Source organism: Arachis ipaensis, chromosome B4, assembly GCF_059453495.1.
Source record: "Arachis ipaensis isolate K30076 ecotype BB chromosome B4, ASM5945349v1, whole genome shotgun sequence".
Taxonomy (NCBI): Eukaryota; Viridiplantae; Streptophyta; class Magnoliopsida; order Fabales; family Fabaceae; genus Arachis; species Arachis ipaensis.
This window is the reverse complement of record NC_142439.1, coordinates 75,045,008-75,051,473: the sequence shown is the minus strand read 5'-3', so window position 1 is coordinate 75,051,473 and position 6,466 is coordinate 75,045,008. Positions and strand designations below refer to the sequence as shown.

At 39.5% G+C, this 6,466-nt stretch overlaps 1 non-coding gene across 1 annotated transcript; it reads left to right on the top strand.

Moving 5' to 3' along the window:
• The first annotated feature begins 387 nt into the window (after positions 1-387).
• On the top strand, positions 388-495 carry LOC148567960 (small nucleolar RNA R71). The gene has a single exon (XR_015882172.1). It is a non-coding gene; the product is annotated as a small nucleolar RNA R71 (small nucleolar RNA).
• The last annotated feature ends 5,971 nt before the right edge of the window (positions 496-6,466 follow it).

The window sequence follows — 6,466 nt, the reverse complement described above, 5'->3', positions numbered from 1 at the left end:
GAGCTGCAGACATTCATCAGTATAATGACTATAATCAGCACAGATCCCGCATACTCTTTGTGGAACTAACTGTTGGCTCTGTTGTGGTGAAGGCTGAGCTTGTTGTGCTTGTTGTTGATTCAGCTGCATCTGCTTCAGTAGGTTGGTCATTTCACATATACTCTGGGTGAGAGCAGTAGTCTCTTTGCTAGTGGAAATCTCTGCAACAGCCTTGGGGTTGCGCCTCTGTCTGTGATTCCTAGTGGACTCAGCTAAATTGCTGATCAGCTGCCATGCTTCATCTGCGGTTTTGTACCTTTTCAGAGAACCATTACTGGCACCTTCTAGTGTAGTCTTATCCTGGAGGTTCATGCCTTGGGTGAAGTAACTGATCAATACTAGTTTACCAATCATATGATGGGGACATGTGTCCAGGAGATTGTTGAAGCGCTCCCAATATTCAAAGAGAGTCTCTGATTCGCCTTGATCAATGTAGGAGATCTCTTTTCTCAGTTTATCTGTGACTTCAGTTGGGAAGTATTTTTCCAAAAATTCTCTTCTAAGCGTATCCCAGCTGGTAACAGTTGCTTCAGGTTGGGAGTAGTACCACTCCCTCGCCTTTTCCTCAAGAGAAAATGGGAAAGCAGTTAACAGAATAGAAGTTTCATCTGCACCATGACGCCTAACAGTAGAACATGCTGTCTGGAAATCCTTAAGGTGCTTGATAGGCTCTTGAGCAGGTAAGCTATTAAACTTGGGCATCAAGTTGATCAGTGCGGTTTTTAGTTCAAAATCTGTAGCTGCAGTTGGGTGATGTACTTGATATGGCTGCAGTGAAAGATTTGGTGCTCCTGCCTCCTTGAGAGTAATCCTCCTAGGTGCTGCCATGTTTCCTGAATGTAAATCAACTGGATTAGTAGTAAATGAGCTTGTCTCGCTCTTAGATGGCGGTTCAGATTCGCCCTCAGATGAGACTGGTGAATTGATAATAACCACTTCACCACCCTCGGAGGCTAACCAACGTCGAGTTCGTCTAATATGTGAAAGATTTCTTTCAATTTCAGGATCAAATGGGACTAAACTCGGATCAGGCAATGAACGCGTCATTCAATGAGAGAGACATGTAACTCATGGTAACAGAAATAAAAATAAAATATGCAAATAAAATAAAATATATACACTAATTAATAATTTAGCACACTATTGCAACTCCCCGGCAACGGCGCCAAAAATTGGTGCGTGGCAGAAGTTAACCAATTTAGAGAATTCAATTAAGAGATAGCGTTGCACGTATAGCTCTTAACCAGCTAAGATCTGCCTCACCAATTTAAAAAGGGTTGTCACAAATTTTAGAAATAAAATACTGGGAGTATGAGTTCCAGGTCGTCTCCCAACGAGTTGCAGGAAAGAGTGCTAATTTATTAATAAAAAAATTCCCAGAAAGTTGAGTTTGATAATAAGTAATTAAAATAATTGTGAACTAAGGCAATAAAAATAAACTGAAAATAATTATTGATATTCTGAATAAAAGGCCTTGACTGGGGGAATAATTAAGTGAAACTTCTATCCTTATTGGGATCTTCTCAAGTGTGGTGTAAAAAGGTTGTTGTTCTCACTCGATTTTCCCTTACTAAATGAGGAAAGGTATGGTGATTGAACTAACTTTCACCCTCAGGTCCTAGCCCTCTCCATTGGGGAGGTCTAGTGTTAGTAGGTATGGAATTAGCCAACAACATCCAGTTTAACCAAGCACTTGAGCATTCCAACTCAAATATCACCTCTTAATCAACCCCCATGTCAAGTAGAAATTCTACTCCATTGACATGAAATTAATAATCATAAAAATATGAGAAGACATAATTAATTAAAATAAAATAGAGAATTAAAATTAATTAAATAAAAATAACTTCATATATTAATAAATTCAAAATGTAACATACTTAATTGAATAGAGTCAATGACTAACTAATTAAAAATAAAGGAATAATAAAACAAACTAAAGTAATGTCTTCAACGGAGGTAATGACTTTCAGCATCCAAAAATGCAAGCAAAAGCATAAACTATCAATGCAATGCAACTCTAAAAACACAGATCTAAAACTAAGAGCAATCCTAATGTGTGAATCTCAATGTGGGTGGATGCCTCCTGAGTTTCTGCATGTTCCCTAGGTTTAGTCTGTGTTTCTAGGCCGAGAACTGGGTCAAAAAGCGGCCTGAAATTTTCCCCAGCGTATTCTGCTATTTTTTGCATATCGCGCAGGTCACGCGTACGCGTCATCCACGCGTTCGCGTCATCCATGCGTTCACATCATTCAGCGTTTTCCTTGCCACGCGTTCGCGTGGCTCACGCGTTCGCGTCATGCGTGCAGACTCCAATCCACGCGTTTATGTCAGGCACGCGTCCGCGTCATTGCGAATTCTTTATTTCGCACGTTTGCGTGGGCTATGCGCTCGCATCATTGCTCGCTGGTCATCTCCTTAGTTTCTTGTGTTCCTTCAATTTTTGCAAGCCTCTTGTCCAATTTCCAAGCCATTCATCCCCTATGAAGCCTGAAACACTTAACACACGGATCACGGCATCGAATAGGATAAAGGAGAATTAAAATACATAATTAAAAGTCTATAGGAAGTAAGTTTTCAACCATAAATAATTTTGGGAAGGAATTGTAAATACATGCCAATCATATGAATAAGTGGGTAAAGATTTGATAAAACCACACAATTAAACACAATATAAATCATAAAATAACGGTTTATCAAGGCATGACAGTGGTTCGTAATGAAAAGAATGAACTGGTTCTTAGAAGAACAGTTATAGGGTGGCGTATGTGTATTGACTACAGAAGGCTCAATACAGCCACCAGGAAAGATCATTTTCCTTTACCATTCATAGACCAGATGCTAGAGAGATTAGCAGGTCATGAATACTACTGCTTTTTGGATGGCTATTCAGGTTACAACCAAATTGCAGCAGACCCTCAAGACCAAGAGAAAACAGCATTCACATATCCATCTGGAGTGTTTGCCTACAGAAGGATGCCATTTGGTCTATGCAATGAACCTGCAACCTTTCAGAGGTGCATGCTCTCTATATTCTCTGATATGGTAGAGAAGTTTCTGGAAGTCTTCATGGATGACTTCTCAGTATTTGGAGACTCATTCAGCTCCTGCCTTGACCATCTAGCACTTGTTCTAAAAAGGTCCCAAGAGACTAACCTGGTTTTAAACTGGGAAAAATGTCACTTCATGGTGACTGAAGGAATTGTCCTTGGACACAAAATTTTGAATAAGGGAATAGAGGTGGATCAAGCTAAGGTAGAGATAATTGAAAAATTACCACCACTTGCCAATATTAAGGGAATCAGAAGCTTTCTGGGGCATGCAAAATTCTATAGGAGGTTTATAAAGGATTTTTCAAAAACTTCAAAACCTCTGAGCAATCTGCTAGCTGCTGACATGCCATTTGTCTTTGACACGAAGTGTCTGCAGGCGTTTGAAACTCTGAAAGCTAAGCTGGTCACAGCACCAGTTATCTCTGCACCAAACTGGACATTACCATTTAAACTAATGTGTGATGCCAGTGACAATGCCATTGGTGCAGTATTGGGACAGAGGCACAACAAGCTTCTGCACGTCATTTACTATGCTAGCTGTGTTTTAAATGATGCACAGAAAAATTACACAACCACAGAAAAGGAGTTACTTGCAGTGGTCTATTCCATTGACAAGTTCAGATCTTATTTAGTAGGATCAAAAGTGATTGTGTATACTGACCATGCTGTTCTAAAATATCTCCTTACAAAGCAGGATTCAAAACCCAGACTCATAAGATGGGTGTTGCTTCTGCAAAAGTTTGATATAGAAATAAGAGACAGAAAAGGGACAGAGAACTAAGTAGCAGATCACCTGTCCCAGATAGAACCAGTAGCAGGAGCATCCATCCCTCCTACTGAGATCTCTGAAACCTTCGCAGATGAGCAACTCTTTGCCATTGAGGAAGTACCATGGTTTGCAGACATTACAAACTATAAAGCTGTGACATTCATACCCAAGGAGTACAGCAAGGTGCAAACGAAAAAATTGATTTCTGATACAAAATACTACTTGTGGGATGAACCATATCTCTTTAAGAGGTGTGCAGACAGAATGATCCGTAGATGTGTGCCTAGAGAAGAGGCACAAAAGATCCTATGGCATTGCCATGGATCACAATATGGAGGACATTTTGGAGGTGAGCGAACAGCCACCAAGGTTCTCCAATGTGGCTTCTACTGGCCTACTCTTTATAGAGACTCCCGAGAGTTTGTACGTAACTGTGACAGTTGCCAGAGAGCTGGTAATCTGCCTCACGGTTATGCCATGCATCAATAAGAGATCCTAGAGATTGAGTTGTTTGATGTATGGGGCATTGATTTTATGGGGCCTTTCCCACTATCATACTCAAACACTTATATTCTAGTGGCAGTAGACTATGTATCTAAATGGGTGGAGGTAATTGCAACACCCAATAATGATACTAAGACAGTGATGAAGTTCCTCCAGAAGCATATCTTCAACAGGTTCGGTGTCCCTAGGATACTGATCAGCGATGGAGGCACTCATTTCTGCAATAAACAGCTTGACTCTGCTCTAGTCCGATATGGAATTAACCATAAAGTGGCAACTCCATATCATCCACAGACAAATGGGCAAGCTGAAGTCTCAAATAGAGAACTAAAGCGAATCCTGGAGCGGACTGTAAATGCCCGTAGAAAGGATTGGGCAAGAGGTCTGAATGATGCTCTGTGGGCATACAGAACAGCATTCAAGACTCCTATAGGGACCTCTCCATACCAGCTTGTGTATTGAAAAGCCTGTCATCTGCCAGTGAAACTGGAACACAAGGCCTACTGGGCAACCAGAATGAGCAAAATTTATAAGGAGAAAGCAAAAATATGGCATGACAAAAGGCTGTCATCTAGAGTCTTTGAGACAGGACAGAAGGTCCTACTATTTAACTCTAGGCTCAGATTGTTCTCCGGAAAATTGAAATCCCGGTGGAGGGGCCCATATGTGATTACAAGTGTGTCACCATATGGCTATGTAGAGCTTCAAGATAGTGATTCTGACAAAAATTTCATTGTTAATGGACAAAGAATCAAACATTATCTTGAAGGCAATGTTGAGCGAGAATGCTCAAAGCTGAGACTAAGTTAAAAGCTCAGTAAAGTCCAGCTAAAGACAGTAGAGAAGCGCTTGCTGGGAGGCAACCTAACCATTATCAATAACTAGATGTTTGTAACAGTTAGATAAGTCTTTTTAATTTTGTTTTCCTTGTTAATTAATGTATTTTCAGTGAAAAAGTCAGGAAAATGGAGGTTCAAGACATAAAACAGAGAAATCACAGAGAAAAGGAGCTCACTGGCGTGAAAATGCCAGTAAAGAGGCAATCTGGGCGTTAAACGCCAGAATGGCTACCATTCTGGGCATTTAACGCCAGTAAAGGTAGCATTCTGGGCGTTCAGAAAAACGCCCAGTGAAGAAGGATTTCTGGCGTTTAACGCCAGCCAGGTACCCTGGCTGGCATTAAACGCCCAAAATGGCTACCAGATGGGCGTTAAACGCCAGAATGGATATCATTCTGGGCGTTTAACGCTAGAACAGCTAGGGGAGAGGTAATTTCGTTCTCAATTCAAATTTTTTCAAACTTTCATGTTTTAATTCAAAATTTTTTGCATCAAATTAACACAAACATTCATTTTTCAAGTTCCATTCTCAAAAATTAATAATCTTATAAAAATCTTTTCAATTTTTCTCCAAATCTTTTCAATTCTTTTTTAAAATTTCATTCATCTTTTCAAGTTCTTTTCAAATCTTTTTAACTCATTCATATTATCTTTTATTTCTTAGATGCATAAACAAAAATTCAGAATTAACTTCCTCATATCTTTCTCCTATCTTTTAAATTTTTGAAAAGAATCTCATCTTTTTCATATCATGTTTATCTTTTATTAATCATATCTTTCAATCATATCTTTTTCTTTTTTTTTTTATTTTATCGATCCCATTCCCTCCCTCCCCTTTATTTATAAATTCAGCCACCCCCTTTTGGTTCATCATTGGAATCCTTCTCTCCATCTATTCATCTTCTTTCTTTCTATTTTGCTTGAGGGCAAGCAAAGCACTAAGTTTGGTGTGATTTTTGTGATCCCTAAGCCAAAACAAACAAAGTTCATGGCTCCCAAAGGAAAATAAACCACTTCAAGAGGTAAGAAAGAAGGCAACTCAAAGCCACTTTGGATGCATGAGAAATTCTGCACCAAAGAACATGCAGACCATTACCTCAAAATAGTATGCAGAAGATCAGTGATCCCGGAAGTTAGATTCAACCTGAAAGAAGATGAATACCTAGAAATCCAAGAGCAGATTCAAAATAGGGGCTGTGAAGTCCTGGCTAATCCTGAGATACCTGTTGGAAGAAACATGGTACAAGAATTCTATGCAAACC